Here is an 18,934-nt window from a genome sequence, read left to right on the forward strand (position 1 = left end):
CTAAATCTATGATGTTAAAATGCCTATTTACTCTGTTCCATCTGACTGCGCAATCCACTGTTTGTCAGCACAGGCAGCACATTCTCACATTTCTTTTAGACTAACATTTATTTTTCAACAGTGTAGATTTGTATAAACCTTGCTGTCTGTCTCTCTGACATTTGCAACATTGTTTCAATATTCAAATTTGATCTCCAGCTGTCCCATAGTAATGAAAGTGTAGGGGTCGGTAGTCAGGATGAGAAAGGGACAGGCATCTTTCACAGCCAGTCGAAATCGTGAATCAGCTGGTGTCATTTTTATGTTTTTATGTATATATATATATATATATATACAAAGAAATGTCAATTGAAAAAAAGGTAAACAAAACGAAGGGCAGCTAGTTTGCAGTCTTTCCAGCTTCAGTTTGAAGTGATTGTGTTAGCTGTGTTGTTGGCTAGCTCCTCTGAACAGCAGTGTCCTAACGAGAGAGCACATTTTCTATGCCAGGCGAAATCATCATTAGCTCATTGTTATGGATGTATCCAAATAAATGTCACTAGAAAAAAAGCTTAAACAAATGCAGCTACTGTTATTCTGGCTGCACTGTTTAACGTGACTGTAAGTTAGCCGTAGTTGGCTAGCTAGCAAGCAAGGCATAAGAATGTTGCCAGCCAGTATGGCAATGGACCATTTAGATTGAACGACTGGGTTGCTTCCATACATACAGAACAAAAAGACTAAACGACTGGGTCACGTCTCTGGCAACCAAACCTATAGAACGAACGACCAGCCGGCTTGGGTAGCAACCCAAGTTTTGTTTCGGGACTATATCTTGTGCAAGGATGAAATAGTATGAATAAATTAATCAAAATAACGTTTTTAATGAAAATATGTCAATCATTATTTTAATGTGTTCGTAACCCGTTGTATAAAAGTGATAATGCCCTCAACTGGTGTTTGGAGAATATATTTGTTTGGTTTGCCGGCCCTCAACATTGTTTCGGGCCTAACAACACCCGTGCCAATATATATCCTCCAAACACCGGCTTCTTTGGCATTATCACTTAATTAATTTGCATAGAAGTAGCCCATTTCACTGTTGTGTACAATTGAGGCAGACAAACTTCTCTCTTCAAGAGCCCAAGCACATCCTAGTGTTTACCCAGATCAAGGATGCAGACATTTGCGTATTTTTAGTCAGAACAGAACGTTTTTCCCCCTGGTACCCGCATGGCCTTCATTGATGTTTTCCTTACTAATGATAGCTTTGGACATGTGTGCGTTCCTATCAAAGTAAGTGCCTTATTACGTTATCATTATAGTTTATGTATATCATGTTGTTTCTACTGTAGCACACTGTATTTATGTATGGAGCATAATGCATTTACTGTTGTATTCACATTTTTTCAAGTACTGGTGGCAAATCATGCATTCTGGTTCTTGCATTCTTGTACACTTTTTTGAAGGTTGTACTGATTTATGATGAGCTAATGCTAAGCTATTTGCCAGCTATGTGTGGCACCATGTTTGTTGACATCAAACAATGCATTCTGGTTGTCACGTAAACGTCTGTTAGACTAAAGATGTTATAACAAAATGAGGTGAAGGGATAGTCCACTCGTCTTTCAAGTAAACTTCCCTAAGGGACTAAGTTATCACACCCACTTCAACATGCATACTGCAAACAGACCCAGCTCATATTGCCACCTCTTATCTTTGGTTGACGTGGGGGGAAAAAAACATGGCGACCCACAAACTACCCATTGTCAGATTACTTTCGACTTTTAGAAAGTGTTTTACTCAATTATTTTGATCACTAGTAAGCTCACCCGTGTTGTGATGAATTGTAAATAGTAATTGCTATTAACTAATTCATATTATGGTTTCTGTCAGGCGAGAGTTAGCTAAATATAACCGCTTGTGTTAGGTCTTTCTTTCCTCAGCACTAGGACTAATGTGGCCTACATCTTCAGGTTTGGATGAGAATTGTGTTATGCCGTCACTACTTCTGTGAATGTCTGAACATTACATCCCAAAATAAACTGCTCACATTGAGGACATAACATTGTAAAGACTGTTTGTGCAAAAATGTTTCTGTGAAAAAGGTGTGGTCAGCTCAAAGTCTGACTGTTGCGTCAATCGTAACTGGATGTTCTAAAGAGATGTTCTAATCACACTGGTTTGAGCGTACGCTGCAGGGATCACTGTAGAATGAATACACCTGCGTGTTCGTACATATCAAAGAGGTAAAACAGGAACTTTGAAACACACACAAGATACAGTAAAACAATGTTGGATTGGACTGGGCCTGTATTCTATAGGTTCCCAGAAGTCAGTGTGATGAAAAACACAGTTTCACCCCCCCCCCCTTTTCTCCGTCTTTCTTTCTCTCCTGGTGTGTTCCTCTCCTCCCTTTTTTAAAATGGTAATGCTGCGGGAACATGTTTGAGCACCCTGGCCGTGAGTCGACTCTACTCCTAAAAGCTTTCCTTTATGGGCGCTCACGCAGGGTTTCCAAGGCATTGACCGCCATTTGCCGGGAATCTGGTCTCTGCTAAATCATTTTAGCGATGGCTCCAGGTTTTCACCACAACACCCAGGGTCTATGATTATTGTTATTGCAGTAATGAGGTGAAGGCTGAATAAAAACATGTGCACTGTGTTGTCCTCTCTGTGCACTCACCCCCATTTAGGAGATTCCAGATAAGCCATGAACCTTATTCAGCCGATGCCTATGCAGCTTTCTGCTGGTATTGCCTTGACTAATGCCCAAACCATGACGAATGAAGCTGATGCAATTTTCTGTGGAGTAATATAAACAGCTTGAATCCTTGGATGACTCTTCCTTGTGGGTTCTGGATGGACTTTGACAAAAGCCAACCATTTCGTGCTCTATCAAGTCTGGTCCCCTGAGGTAATTGGGTGGTGGTTTAAAATTTGCACACACACAAACACAGAGTGGAGGGAATAACTAATTTGCATGTAAATACACTCACATGTCTTATACACCCACACACCATCTAAAAAATACCAAGAGAAGCAAAGAATAATCCCAGCATTACAAGAAAACAATCACACACTAATGTGGAGGGAGGACAGCTTTTGAGGCTTGCTCTATTTGTGATTCATACCCATTGAGTGTGTTTCATTCTCTATTAACCACACACACACACACACACACACACACACACACACACACACACACACACACAGATGAGGCAATGGCCATTGGCGCTGCTGGCGAGAGTACAGCTGAAACTGCTGACTGTCAGGACCATGCACTGTCAGTGACCCTAATTGATATCCTATACTTTTTTTTAGATAACACTGTTCTGAATTCCCAGACCTTTCCAGGCCTCAGATCTTGAGAAAAATGCTCAGAGTAAACATTTCACCCTGTGGTTTTCACTGGGTGACGATTGAGTGAGTGTGTGTGCCGGAGTCCTGCTGGGGGTGCGTGCGTCAGTTGATTGCCCTGTGTGGACTTTGTGTGTGTGTATGCATGCATGCTTGTATGTGTGTATGTGTAACGGCGTTCTTCGTTTGTTGAAGGAGAGTCGGACCGAAATGCAGCGTGGTGGTTAATCATGATATTTTAATGAGAAAAATGACGATACATGAAATAACTATTAAATACAAAACAACAAACGGAACGTGAAACCTAACTACAGCCTATCTGGTGAACACTACACAGAGACAGGAACAATCACCCACAAAATACAAAGCGAAACCCAGGCTACCTAAATACGGTTCCCAATCAGAGACAACGTGAATCACCTGACTCTGATTGAGAACCGCCTCAGGCAGCCAAGCCTATACAACACCCCTAATCAGCCGCGATCCCAAATACTACAAACCCCAATACGAAATACAATAACATAAACCCCTGTCACACCCTGGCCTGACCAAATATATAACGAAAACACAAAATACAATGACCAAGGCGTGACAGTATGACATCTTGGATTCTGCCAAATATCTTGAGTAACAAGCAAATGCAATGTGTCTAAAGACCAGGCCCTTACTTTCTCTTGCTATTCTACCTGTGGTGCTTTTCTCAGCTTTCCTGAAATATTCCTCCACTCCATAGACTGTTTAAAAGGCAGCCAAACACTTCAAAAGATATCCACTTGAAGCATGTCAGCCCCAGGTTGACAGCTCTCTGAAATGATCTCCTCTTGTCCTAACCCTCTCATTACCCCCTTTAAAAAAAAAACTCAGCACGAGAGCTTTGTGTGTATCACTAATTTCAGCCATATTTCAATAATTCATGCGAAGGGTTAAGCAGCACTACTGCCGCATATTCATTTATATGTATTTATTTTCCGGTGGGGCAGTCCATGGGGACACAGGCTGGTTTGTCATGAAAGGGGCTCTATGTGATGGCTGATTTGTGCCACATATGCTGTTAAACCTCAGTCTGCTCTCCCATGGCGACGGGGCTCCTGCGCCGGTGTGTCACCACTACTGTATTTAAACACCACTCCCCTGCAGGCTCCAGACTTGTGATCAAGAAGCCCAGCATGGCACCAAGCCTGAGCTTTCCCCCCCTCCCTCTCTCCATCTTTTTTTATATTCAACAGTCATTACGGGTGCATAAATAAGTAATGCAGGATCAATCAGAAAGAACCTGGCCTGGAGGGAAGCAAAGGGACTGTATAATGGAGTTATTTGAATAAGGGGCCTTTGTTTTTTGGGGGCCTCATCAGAAAAGGCTCCCGCTTGTCCCACAATGGATCGGGCTCTTAATTGAACGCCTCCTGATGCAAATTGGTCATAATTTATGGATGGTTTGTGAAGGGACTGACAGAAATCCTTTTCTACTGTAAATTGTGCTCGCAGTCTGACTCCAGAATTCAAGAGGCTGTGTTTATCGGACTCATTCACTGCTGCTCTCTGTCGCTCCCTCAGCGACTGTATCGGTCTCTTGGTTTTTCTTCTCTCCGACTCACTCCTCCAGCTCACTCCTCCAGCCCTTTTCTCTATCTCTCTCATTTCTTTTCTCTTCTCCCTCTATCCTCACATTGGCAACTGCCCGTTCCCAGCCTCTAAAGCGCTAATTGACTTTTCATCGGTGTGTGCTATAATTGAGTTTTAATCACCGTTTTACATCATGTTTTGATATTTAAATCAGCCATGTCAGCCAAGAGAAGGGGCTTTTCACCACGTTGCCATTCACTGAATTTGATGCTTAAAACACATTGAAGTTTGATTGCATGTTCAACATTAGCGCCTGGTTCTTGAGCAAGCCAAAACACCTGCAGACACTGTTTTTACAGGACCAGCTGAATGCCATCAAGAGCTGATTGATATTTATCTGAGATAGGGATAACTTTGTAACAGTCATTGGTATTTGCTCATGGCCCTTTATACCAGTGTGGGCTAGGCAATGAAAAATGTATGTAAGCCAATTCGATTCAAAATTAGAACAAGTAAAATTGTGACTACCAAGGGAAGGGAACAACCCTCAAAACAGAAAATGTGTGGACTCTCAGATACAGAAGAACATTGTCTTGCATATAGAGTGGTTTTCAGCTCCTGTGGGATCCGTTTGGGTAGAGCGAAAGACGAGACCAACTTGTAGAGTCAAATGATTCTGCTTCTGAGCAGTTAGCTGGCATGTCGATGCGAGGTTGAAGCACCGGTTGATCATTCCGGATCGTTCTACCACCCCTACTGAATGAATGGAAACGTTCCCACGTTCCTCACTGCTGGTGGAAGTGAGATGGAGATAAGCAGGGCTTTAGACTGAATCAAACTAAAGAAACCAAACCAGGCCTCCGCAACACCACAAACCCCTCATCAACTACAACAGCAAAATGAACTTTTGGAGACTTCTATAAACACTTGTCTTCTGTTTTCTTGTTATTTTTGTGTGCCTGGCTGGAATAGAAAACAGGCCCAATCCCTCGACATCTCCCAGCTTTGAAACCTGAACTCTACAGTCTTTTCTCAGATTATACCGCAAGCACCACATGAGGCACGGATTAGGATGCATGAGGCTCGCTCGCTCTCTCTGTCTCTCTCTCTTGTTCTCTCCCTTTCTCCCTCCCTGTTGGCTGAAAGATTGTGAGTGATGTTTAGCAAGTCTGCAGCCTTTGGGAAGGCTTTCGGAGTGGGCCCTCTCTTTTTAGCTTGTCTGTGACGGTCTCCAAACAAATTGTAACACTAAGACGAAACGCGAGCTGGCAGCCAGCGTGTAAACCATTGAAGCTCTGAGGAGTTGGACATTTCTTTTGTTCTTCCTTATAAGACTCATTCCCTATCTTTTCAGATGCTCCCCGTGACATTTAGTTGAGAATGTTAAAGCGTTTTGTCGGTGTGTGTGAATTGCTGAGCTCCCTCTGTTGGAAGGGTTGGGAACATACCCCTGAGTCATTGCTTTGACAGGCTTTTAACTTTTTGCTCCACTCCTGTATTCACTTCATGAAAAGCCATTGCATACAATCTGGAATCTCACCTTTTGGGATGAATTTGCTCCTTCAAAGTTTGTAAAAAATAAATGGTTTCCCCACCCAAGCATTAACCATCATGACAGCTAAATTGCCCCTGGATCATTGCTATGAGTCAGTCAGTCTTTTCACCTCTGGTAAGGAATGGTTAATTTTTCAATCTTTTTGGTGCCTGTTTGATTAATTTGGTGGTAATTTAGAGGGAGGCAATTATTATTTCAAGTAATTTTTTTGCATTGCTTAATTATTCAATGAGTACCCCAAGCTACTCTTGGGATACTATATCACTAGACATAACTCAGGAAAAGTAGCGCTATTACAAAGCAATGTCAAGGACAAAACCAGGAAATGAACGCAAATAGCCTACGTATCCATGGACTGTGGTATTTTGTCATGTATCCTCCGCGACATTGGCGTGTTTGGCTAGTTCATTCGCAGCATGTCAGCCCTTAGTGTTCCCCATCCATTAACGATGCTCCCTTTATCTTTGTCTCTGCCCTTCTGACGGTATGAAACCAGCTCGGTAACGAGGCCTGCCATTTAAAAGGCCGCTGCCGGCTGCATTCTTCAAGTGTCACCTCTCATTACAAACCCCTCTATGTGTTTCGTCTCTCCTCCCACCTTCTTCCATGGTCTCAGTTTTAAGCACTGTCTGGTCTGCAGGACACCTTATCGGAACCTCCACTTTTAAGTTCAATGCAACAGGACATGTTTTGGTAAGGAGAGAATACGGTACATCAGAAAGGGAAGGATTTATAAAAGTGCTACTGCTGTCCATTCTTATATTCTTTCCCTTTTTTCCTCCTTTTTTTGGCTAGATCTATCTCGTTTCCGCACAATTGCACAGATTGTAATCTCATTCTGGCAAAAAAGCCCAACTTGAAATGAAGCCATACATCACAGAGTAAACAGCGGAACGGAGAGTGAGAGAGGGAGCGAGAGAGAGTGAGCTGAAAGAGCACGCTGAAAGAGCGATTCGGAGGGAAAGGCGGGGATGGGGAGCATGAATTGCCAAGGGAAAGGTAAATAAACACTGGCATCAATCAGTTCACAGAAGTCAATCTAACTCGCCGCCATCCACATTCTCCTCACAAGGATGTGACATTTAAGAGAGCTATGTCCTGTTTTTCAAGGCCTAATTAAACATTCCACGTTGTGCCAAGAGACAGAGGCACCCAGCCTGCAAGTCCTTCCCCTGTAGTTGTCCATTTCCCCTAAAAGAGCATTCAGGAAACTTCCTGAAAGTACTAACCTTAACTGGCATTCCCTGAATGGCATTAGAAGGGCGATTCTGGTGCCCTCTAGCTTTTTGTGTGTGAAGACCCTTAGCGTGTTTGGCAGTGCCCTCCCATGTGCCCCATTGTGGTCAGTCTATTTGCCAGCAGCGTCAAGCAGTAGTAACTATGGTGACTGTGCTCTGAACAGCTAGAGGTTTCAGAGCCCCCAGGGAGTACCACTGAGCTATCTGAATCTGGGCGCGTAGCAGCCCTTGTTTCCTTGCAATGACTTTTTTAAAGGGTCATAGAGATGTAAGAAAAAGCATCTACTGACATCAATAGAAAATACATTTTCATCTCATATTTGCTAGTCTGGATAAAGAATGAGGCAACGGAACACTGTCTGCACTGACAAAAGCACACAATACAGGGCAAATTAGCGGTGTGGTAGCACGTTTATCCTTCTGTGCTATGCTAATTGTGTCTGCATGTGTTTTCAACAGTGACAGAAGTGAGAGTGCCTGCATATCTGACCTGCTCACTGTCCAAGGGACACTAATTATACCTACAATGAGATGACCAATAGGTTAAACAAAATGAACATTTTCAGATGCTCTACTCTCCCAACTGTCCTTATATCCCCTTGGCATGATTTTTGCAATAACACGGGAAGCTTTAGCCTGAGAGGTCACTCAAGCAGGCTTGAAATTCTGGGCTGCTACAAAGAAAAGCCATATTCCCTGTCCTTAGGGCTTGAATCAAAATGCTCGGCTTGGGTTATATGGAACAAATAGGCGCCCTCCCCGTGACTGCATGTGCTGTATTCTGCCTCGACTAGCACCTGTCTGCTTATCAGTGCGGCAGGCAGGTATTGAGCTTTTGCAGATGACAGAATTGCCGGGTTCCATCTCTGAGCCTTGAACAAAAGAATGAGACTGGAGGGGAGGGGGGGTGGGGGGGGTGTAATTTCTGTGAAAGATGGATGTCACACAGAGGCTGAAAGTAGGACAGCTCTCAGAAGGACAGTGGAGTGACAGCGCCAGGGCAGGAATGATACCTAATGTCAGACAGTTCTTTCTTAATTCGTGGGGAATCCTGACCTGAGCACACCTGCACAGACATGTTTATTCATCAGTCTCCTGCACTCCGGGGTGTTGCGTCTGCAATGTTTTTCTGTTTTGATAAAGAATTAGTGGAAGTGTTTCTGGTGCGGGGCACCTTTAGTAAAAATCTCATCCCTCAAGTTCAGCTGTGCATACACTTCAAATACAACCTTTACTGTTGATTAGCAGATCCCGAAACCATTGTTTTTGTTTCTATAACCGTGGATGCACACATATAGATAGATGGATATACACTGCTCAAAAAAAATGAAGGGAACACTTAAACAACACAATGTAACTCTAAGTCAATCACACTTCTGTGAAATCAAATTGTCCACTTAGGAAGCAACACTGATTGACAATACATTTTACATGCTGTTGTGCAAATGGAATAGACAACAGGTGGAAATTATAGGAAATTAACAAGACACCCCCAATAAAGGAGTGGTTCTGCAGGTGGTGACCACAGACCACTTCTCAGTTCCTATGCTTCCTGGCTGATGTTTTGGTCACTTTTGAATGCTGGCGGTGCTTTCAATCTAGTGGTAGCATGAGACGGACTCTACAACCCACACAAGTGGCTCAAGTAGTGCAGCTCATCCAGGATGGCACATCAATGCGAGCTGTGGCAAGAAGGTTTGCTGTGTCTGTCAGCGTAGTGTCCAGAGCATGGAGGCGCTACCAGGAGACAGGCCAGTACATCAGGAGATGTGGAGGAGGCCGTAGGAGGGCAGCAACCCAGTAGCAGGACTGCTACTTCCGCCTTTGTGCAAGGAGGAGCACTGCCAGAGCCCTGCAAAATGACCTCCAGCAGGCCACAAATGTGCATGTGTCTGCTCAAACGGTCAGAAACAGACTCCATGAGGGTGGTATGAGGGCCCGACGTCCACAGGTGGGGGTTGTGCTTACAGCCCAACACTGTGCAGGACGTTTGGCATTTGCCAGAGAACACCAAGATTGGCAAATTCACCGCTGGCGCTCTGTGCTCTTCACAGATGAAAGCAGGTTCACACTGAGCACATGTGACAGGCGTGACAGTCTGGAGACGCCGTGGAGAACGTTCTGCTGCCTGCAACATCCTCCAGCAGGACCGGTTTGGTGGTGGGTCATTCATGGTGTGGGGTGGCATTTCTTTGGGGGGCCGCACAGCCCTCCATGTGCTCGCCAGAGGTAGCCTGACTGCCATTAGGTAACGAGATGAGATCCTCAGACCCCTTGTGAGAGCATATGCTAGTGCGGTTGGCCCTGGGTTCCTCCTAATGCAAGACAATGCTAGACCTCGTGGCTGGAGTGTGTCAGCAGTTCCTGCAAGAGGAAGGCATTGATGCTATGGACTGGCCCGCCCGTTCCCCAGACCTGAATCCAATTGAGCACATCTGGGACATCATGTCTCGCTCCATCCACCAACGCCACGTCGCACCACAGACTGTCCAGGAGTTGGCAGATGCTTTAGTCCAGGTCTGGGAGGAGATCCCTCAGCAGACCATCCGCCACCTCATCAGGAGCATGCCCAGGCGTTGTAGGGAGGTCATACAGGCACATGGAGGCCACACACACTACTGAGCCTCATTTTGACTTGTTTTAGGACATTACATCAAAGTTGGATCAGCCTGTAGTGTGGTTTTCCACTTTAATTTTGAGTGTGACTCCAAATCCAGACCTCCATGGGTTGATACATTTGATTTCCATTGATCATTTTTGTGTGATTTTGTTGTCAGCACATTCAACTATGTAAATAAAATAGTATTTAATAAGAATATTTCATTCATTCAGATCCTGGATGTGTTATTTTAGTGTTCCCTTTTATTTTTTTGAGCAGTGTGTGTGTGTGTGTGTGTGTGTGTCGTCTGTCGTCTGTCGTCTGTCGTCTGTCGTCTGTCGTCTGTCAGCTCAGGTCTCTACTGTCTCTACTGATCAATTCCTCAGCCCATCTGTCGGCCAAGCTTACTCACAGGGCAGTGCAGTCGGGAGACGGACCCTCACGGTAGGAGTCTTCATTAAACCAATCCCTCCCTCCACCTCATCCTCCCACACTCCCCAGGCCTGGCCAAAGTTAATGAGAAGATGTGATCCCCTTGAAACCCTCCCCCTCATCCCCAGCACCTTATCACCACCAATGTTTTTCTCTCACGGCTGCTTGAATCATGGCTGTAGGGGTAGAGGCTGGTTAGCCACCGCCCAGCCTTCTTTAGCTTTGTCTCATTCCTGCTGTTTACTCTGAAGGAGTGGTAAGGAGTGGAAACCGGCTGCAGGGGGTTGTGTGGGGAGAGAACGGTGTGGATCGGTTGTTTTCCAAGCGAAATGGATTTGCAGTGATGGATTGCATCAGTTGAGCCCTACAGGACGCTGCCTGTAGCTGAATCATAGCTTTAAACAAATTACGTGGGCATAGCGGAGCCGTTGTGCTCCTTGCCCAAACTCAAGACCTGGCTCGTCGAGTGCACTGCCAGGACATGCATGCCAATTACCCCTGCTGACTTGCCAAGAACAATGAAAGAGAGAAAAAAAATAGAGCTATTTGCTCACTTGCTGAGGCAAACACATTTCTGAAGCACCATTTCTATTCACTAACTGAGTCAAAAGAAACAGTCACGCAATGTAATGACCATGTTTTTTCGTGGTAGGTTATGGACTGCATCCATAGGCCAAGCCACATGTGAAAGAAACAAAGCCTAACTGCGTAAGGCTGGCAGTTTATGTTCTGTGCTCTCTGGGATCCTTGGAATGACACTAACCCCCATTGAAGTGAAAATGGTTTAGGGTAGGGGTGATGGTTAGGAATTAGGGTAAGGACAACCCAAATATCCCAGACTGCACTGACCAGCAGTTTACCCTCAGTTAGAGAGCTGAGACTTCCTCTTTTTGGGCTGGTAGGGTTTTTCTTACCTCACCCTGGATAGCAGGATACACTGTAGTGTGTAGTCACACCATATTACCCTCTATCTGCCGGTGAGTATTTGGATCAGGATTCACTTGCAATTGTGGCAGTCTATTTGGGGAGGTTGACAGTTCTGTGTATAGTGTGGCGGTGGTAAAAAGTAGCAGTTATTGGCAGATGTTGGATGGGAAAGTTCCTTGCAGTCTGGGTGGTCCTGAGGGATGAATAGGTCTCTATTGCAATGACCCCTCATCACTACCCTCGGGCGGTGTAGGCCTGTCTTCATATAGATTGGAGGGACTGCCATAGGAATATGTAGAGAGCACAGGATCTGAGTATTCATTTTGTTGTTTGTATTGTCTCCATCTTTTTCTTGACCCAGAAAAATGCATACACACTTTGAGCTGTCTTAAGACCGCTCAGAGTGGCAGTACATAACAAGGTTAAACTCCTTTTAATAGCCCCGCCAACCCCTCCCCAACCCGAACAGGGAGTTGAGGCAGGGCTGCATGACCTGGGCCCTTGCTTTTGGGTCTGGCGTGAATTAAGACGAATGGAGCCATCCGACTGCCAGATGATGAATTGCAGTCTGTGGGAGAGCCTCTCCTTTTATGTAAAAGAGGCACTCGCAGACATGGCACTTTCATCAATCAGACGGGGCCCACTGTAATTTCATTACAACGGCAGAAAGAGGAGCCAGTGTGCCGATGCAGCAGACAGACTCCTTGACAGACCGCTGTTTTCCTTTTGCTGTTTGGAGACTTAACCCTCTCTGGGTCTATGGCTGTGACTGGGGATGAGACACTTTCAGTTTATTTGGAGGCAAAAGCTATTCGCCCCACTATCTCAGTAAGGTTATACATTGTTGCAAAGTTAAAATGTCCACCCACAATTCAGTTGTATTACTCCTACAGCAATGTCTCAGTCTCAATTAAAGTGACACCTGGGTCTCACATTCACACCTTCCACAAAGTCCAGGACAGCTTCCCGACAGCGGCCCCCCCATGCTTAGTCAACACTTCACAGGCTCCGGAGATGAGTTTGGCACAAAGCGCTGCCCCAAATGGAATTCCTGTGCGTTCCGGATGTGTTACATTGGGACTATATTGAAATGGCAGCAGAGGAGGTGGAACGAGCCATGAGTGAACAGCGGAACGAGGCTAGTGTAATCTCCAGGTGAGGGAGCGCAAAAAGTAGAGCAAAAGTGTGATTCCTCCTACCTAGTTTTTCTCTCCACGCTTTCCAATTTCCTATTTTTTTATACTGTTTCCCACTATTTCTCATTCTTTCTCCTCCTTTCTCCCCCCCTCTCTGTCTGTCTCTCTGCGTTGGGTCGTTCAGTCGCGGCGGTGCTCACAGCTGGGGATACGGAGCACTCCAGCTGTTTTGGCAGATAAGCCGCTGCCTACCCGCCTGGCTTCCTGCCGCTCGTCAGTCGAACGGGACTCGCACTGTCACCGTTATTCACCTGGGACGGGCAGGTTTCTACTGCGATGGAGCCCCCATCGCCTAATCCCCTGTCCCAGAGAGTGAGATGGTGAGAGTCCAAATCAACAGAGCAGCTCCTTCTCCTACTACACAGATAGTGACACAGATAGTGTTATTTATTATAAAGATTCAGTATCCCATAGACCAGGAAGTAGATTGCAATTTCACAATGTCATAATATGCAATGTTGACATTCAACCCATAAATGAATGATGTGTGTTCCTATGGCAATCACAGGGACATGATATGAGTACTCAAACAGTGTGTGCTGCATTCAGACATTGTCTCTCAGACCCCCTTGTGTATGGAGCCTTTCAGCTCCATTATTACGCTTAATTGATTTGTTATTCCACTAATTATTGCGATATGATATCTCATTGTCACCCATGATGATTTTATCAACTCTGAAAGGTGTGACAGCTGGCAGTACTAAGACGTACAGTCCCGTAGGCGCTCGCAGCCCAACATCCCTGACATACCCTGATGTGAATGGAGAATCAGGGTTAGCAGCTCCATCCAACTGGAAGGTGGCAAGTTTACAGCCGAGGGCAGAGGGCTTAGATTATATTTCTGTACCTGGAGCAGGGAACTGATTGCCTGATGAAAGCCCATGCAAAAGGTCAATAAACAGCGGCCCAGTTATTTTGTGGCAGATTGAGAAGGAAATAGGTTTGCTGTGCTGGGAGGTGTGGTCTGTGTGTGCAGCCTTGTGCCTGGCTCTTTCCGCTGTGGGTTTTGTCTTGGCAGCGAGTCTTCCAGCTGACCTGTCCGTGTTAGTCAGTCTGTGGGACTATGAAATGGCCCACCACGGGGCACACTCGGGGGCCCCCAAGCTCTCTACCTCTCCTTTTATTTCTCCTTAGCTTGCTCCCTCTCTTGCACTCATGTTTCTCCGTCCCCCTTTCTCTTCACGAGAGGTTTCGTGCTTCCTGTTGGGATCCCGTTTGCCTGGCTTGAATACAGATCAGTCGAAAGAGAGAGACCAATTTTTCATAATGCGCTGGGAACATGGCAAGAATCGGAACAGGCTATCTCAACAGACCATCTTGTTTCCAGTTTTTGGGGCAGTGTCTGCTGTTGAAGTATCAGGTACGTGGTGAGTTTGTCAAGTTGCTTTTCTCTTTGTATGTGGGTTAGTTTGTGTTAGTACAGATTCTGCTGCAAGTCTCTTCCTCCATGTGCAATACATCCACACAAACTTTTGTGGACAGTATTCTATGTCTATGTGTTTGTATGTTTGATCATTATGAGTGGGTGTGTGTTTGTGCAGTGCTGGCCAGCGGGACTGCAGTATTTTTCCTCTGGTGGAGCGATGGAAAGAGGCTGGTCCTTCTGGCACTCACATCAGTGGGGCCGACATTGGCAGCCCCAAACCCTGAGGACCATTAGCAGACCAGAGTACTCCTGTAGCGGGCCTGCCTGGCGGCCCGTGTCCCACTGGTTTCCATGAGTCTCCTTCCAGAACACTGGCTCGTGCCAGGCCACGACATGTCAGTGTGTATGGGCACCCTTGCCCCCTGGCCGGCACTTCATCCATTCATCCAAATAGCATGTTGACATAGAGTAGTGTGGTCATTATGTGCACCCTCCAATGGTTCAAGAACAGGAGGGTCAGTTGTTTTTTATGTATTGTATTTTCTAAAACATTTCACAAGTAATGGTTTATAGTGGCTGTCAAAAAATAATTTATTATTTTGTTTAAAAAAAATCTAATCTATATTTTTTGGACTCCGGAGTGGCGCAACGGTCTAAATCACTACATCTCAGTGCTGGAGGCGTCACTACAGACCCTGGTTCGGTTCCAAGCTGTATCACAACTGGCCGTGTTTGGTCCCATAGGGTGGCGAACAAATGGCCTAGCGTCGTCCGGGTTAGGGTTTGGCCGGGTTAGGCTGTCATTGTAAATAAGAATTTGTTCTTAACTGACTTGCCTCGTAAAATAAAATCCAACAGCTTTTGAAACACGAGGCATCTCCATATCCAAGGCTGGGGAAATGTCATTTCTGAGAAATCTCAGAGCATTTTAGTGTCACCATGTCCTACATTGGAAACATGCTCCTTTTCCAACTGGATGTGTGACAATTTGTGTTGATCTGATTTTGAGTAAGAATTTCACTGCTCAGCAAGTCCTCTTTCTTTTGAACTCTTTCTCTACTGGGTGAGAGGTTAGCTTGCCTGTGTTAATGAACCAAGCTCGGTAAAGAAACATTTTGTTATTCTGAATGTCAGCATGTGTTTTTCCTCTTTGTTTGAGCAGCTGCTTTTGTTGAGGAACAGATCTCTATTTTTTTTGTTCAAATATAACTAATGAGTCAGTTATGGGGAGAGAAACATGAGCTAATCCAACCCTGCTGCCAGAACTAGAAGTCTGTCTCTGCTACAGTAACTGTTAAATTAGCAGTGCATTAACCCCCAATGGATGTTTTGAAGGGATGAAGTGTATGAAGTAGCCTAATTACTTTTTGGGACTAGATGAAGTTACACACACCCTTGGGTTTAGTAGAACTTCCCTTTCTAAAAGTTTTTTAAACTCAACATAGGTTAAGTAAATATTGAGAAGGTCCATACTAGTTATTCCTGTTTGACCTTTTTTTTATAAAGTCATGTTTAATTCACAAGGTGAAGGCAGTTAGAAGTAATAATAACTTAAGCAATGAATATATGAAAAGCTAGTCTGAAAAATGCTCTGTCATGCATATGAAGGTTTAAGAGAAGCTGAGTTAAAAAGTAGAGCATTAGCCTGAGTCATGAGGACGTTTTGTGTTACCTAGAGGTTGAAAATGCTGAAAAGCTCAACCTGTAAATGTTTCTCTGAACCGTAATACCAACACATCACACGCATTTCATTCTACATACATTTAAAGACATTTCGTTAGTCACGGCACACTGCCTACATCACAAGGAAACACAACTTTTCAGTTTGTCTCAATTGAAAGTTTTTGTTTTGGAGTGTGGTTGACACCATGTTGTTACGTGGGCATGGAGCAGAATGCTCCCCCACAGGAAATGTCATGCTATACTGTGTCTTCTCAAGTAGAGTGATGAACCTAAGAGGGCTTGAAGCAAAACCAGAAAGTCAACCACTTCTTCTAACCAGAAACCAACCTCCATAATTACAAGCCAATGCGCTCTTCCCTTTGATGTATGACTTTAGGGAAGTTGGTTGGATACCGCCCTATAGCGATAATTGTGCAGTGAGCTTACTGGTGTAAACTGGCTGTAGTGAGTCACCCAATTTGAGGACGAGAATTTTTGTTGCTCGGGTTCGATCCACCCAATATAAAGGGCTGTTAAATACTCCGATATAAAACACCCCATTCATTGTTATTGCCAGGTTTGATAGCTTTGAGATCTGAGGCAAAGCGTGATTTATTTATTTTTTTCCCCCTCGAGGAGCATTTTACATGATCCCCTTATAATCGTCATCTGCGTGGAAGTAATCGAATTGAATTTGTCACATGCGCCGAATACAACAGGTTCACCTTACAGTGAAATGTTTACTAACAAGCCCTTAACCAACAATGCTTTAAGAAGTTTTAAGAAAAATAAGTGTTAAATAAAAAATGAAAGTAACATATTTAAACAGCAGCAGGAAAATAACAGGCGCGAGGCTAAATACAGGGGGTACCTGTACAGAGTCCATGTGCGGGGCCACAGGTTAGTCGAGGTAATTGAGGTAACATGTACATGTGGGTAGAGTTAAAGTGGCTATGCATAGATAATAAACAGAGAGTAGCAGCAGCGTAGAAGAGGGGTCTGGGTAGCCCTTTGATTAGCTGTTCAGTCTTATGGCTTGGACGTAGAAGCTGTTAAAAAGCCAAACTACACACGTAGTTATGCAGCCAGGGTATGCATGCTCCATTCCTGGTTTCCAATCAGAGATTGAGGGATTTCAGACAATATGAAATCTCATCTGCCTCCTGGATCCCCATGATTACAAAAGAGCCTGGTGGGGAGGGAATGGCCAAATGGGAGCTTAGAGCACCGTGGTAGAAAGGACAGCGTTGACAAGGCAACTAGAGCTCATTATTCCTCCATCTATGCAGGGGCACGGCGCTCCGTTGATGGGCACCAGAGGAGAGGATGGAAGGATGGATGAGGTTACGCCCACGTCTAAAGGGCATCCAGGATATGACACGTCTGGACTGTAATCCAGGATTACCTGTCCGATTCTGTCATCTGTGTCAACGATCCACGTCAGCAGAGATAACGACAACGGCCAAGACTTTGACTCATAGTGTGAGTGTTTTTCTCTGTGATATGGCTCTGCAACATCTGCACAGCAGCGGCAGTTGGTTGTGAGTTGCCCAGCAAGCCCAGACTGCACAGTGCCCAGGTTTCCACGGTGGGTCTGGGAGGATGTGTGGTATTGACACAGGTGAGGAGGCTGCTGTCTGGGTATCTGCTGGCAGAGAGACTGAGGGTGTCTGGTTCTGAAGCATGGCAGGGTGTAATAAAGATCTACACTGTTGCTCTGTGTGTGAGAAAGGTCCTCTGAGACTCGTCTCTTGTGGTTTAGAACTACAGGTCATATTACAGTGGAATGGATTACAGAAAAACCCAAGAACACCTCTGACTCTTGTCTTTGTATAATCCACTTCCTCAACGGTTTATTGCTACAGAATAACAACTTAAATATCATGTCTTCAGTGATGTCTTTCCACAGTAAGGCTCGGTCTGGAGGTGATGTTCCTCCTGCAATGTTTACTGAGGGGCACTCAATGTGTACACACGGATTTGGGAGGGGTGGGGGTAGGAATTTGGGAGGTCTCTCCTTTCGGGAATTTGCACTATTTTGGTTGAGTACTGAGACAGGCAGTGAAAGCCGAATTTTTCATTTTGTTGGTACATACATCGCTCAGTGAGTTTAAGCAGTTTTAGCTTTCTCCACCAAAGTTGGTTCAACTCAAAAATGTCACTTTGTCAACTTGAGCAACTTGTACTCTGAGGGTTGGTAAAGGTATGCTTGATTTTTTCCCCATTGAGCGATGGATCTAGTGTCTTGACAAAGATTCAGTGAGTCATTCTTGTGAACTTTGAAGAGAAAGCTTTCGTAGATAGAAAGAGCACAGAATAGCTGTGGATTTGTTACCAAAATCATTGTCTCCTCCTCAAAATGTTAATGTTTTTAAAATAGGCCTGCTGGTCCTTCAGGTTCAATAAGCTAGACCTGTGGGTTGGCTTTTAATTGCCTGTTCATTTAGTTTTATTACGTCAATGAGCCAATGTTCTATCTCCGTTTTGGATGTGCTATGTTGTAATTTCTCTGTGTGACAGTGCTATAATTATATTTAAGAAGGAAACTAGAGAGCCTAAGCTGGCTATCTTAGACCCTTCATTGCTACTGTTTGTCAGAATCCATGTTTACATTGGCATTTTCCAATGAAGTTGTCAAAATGACTGAAAGGAAACGATTGCATGCATGGACCCACACAGGCTGGCAGGCAGCCAGGCAAAAACCAACCCTACTGTGTGCATTTCTGCACATACAAACACGCACGCATGCACTGAAATGTGCTTCTTGACTACAGCCATCACTCTAGTATTCATCACCCTCCCCTCTCAGTTCACAGGTCATGCATTTACACGGCATGTATATGGCATCTCTGTGTGTTTGTGTGTGTTAACGTTCTTGTGTGTGTGTACAGGATGTATGCTTTTCCAATGGAGGATAGTTGGAGGAAAGGGGCGGGGGGGGTCTCCCCCATATAATGTGGTCTTTAATAAAGACACAGGTTGCCAGATTGGAAGTGTCAGTGTGTTGCAGCATGCAGTCTCTCAGGGTGATTTATGACAGTGCTGCGAGGCTATTAG

General features: G+C 44.8%; 1 protein-coding gene across 6 annotated transcripts in view; it reads left to right on the forward strand.

Annotated features, from left to right (window-relative positions):
* sema6cb (semaphorin 6Cb) overlaps positions 1-18,934 on the forward strand; it is a 153,477-nt gene that overhangs the window by 59,801 nt on the left and 74,742 nt on the right. Inside the window, exon 1 of one of the 6 annotated variants that reach the window (XM_031786796.1) lies at positions 17,185-17,359. The exons of the other annotated variants lie outside the window; for them this stretch is intronic. The gene's annotated coding sequence lies outside the window, so the exon portion shown is untranslated. Of the gene's footprint in view, positions 1-17,184; positions 17,360-18,934 lie in introns of those variants that run through there. 6 annotated transcript variants of the gene reach the window in all.

This window comes from Oncorhynchus kisutch, linkage group LG13 (genome assembly GCF_002021735.2).
Source record: "Oncorhynchus kisutch isolate 150728-3 linkage group LG13, Okis_V2, whole genome shotgun sequence".
Taxonomy (NCBI): Eukaryota; Metazoa; Chordata; class Actinopteri; order Salmoniformes; family Salmonidae; genus Oncorhynchus; species Oncorhynchus kisutch.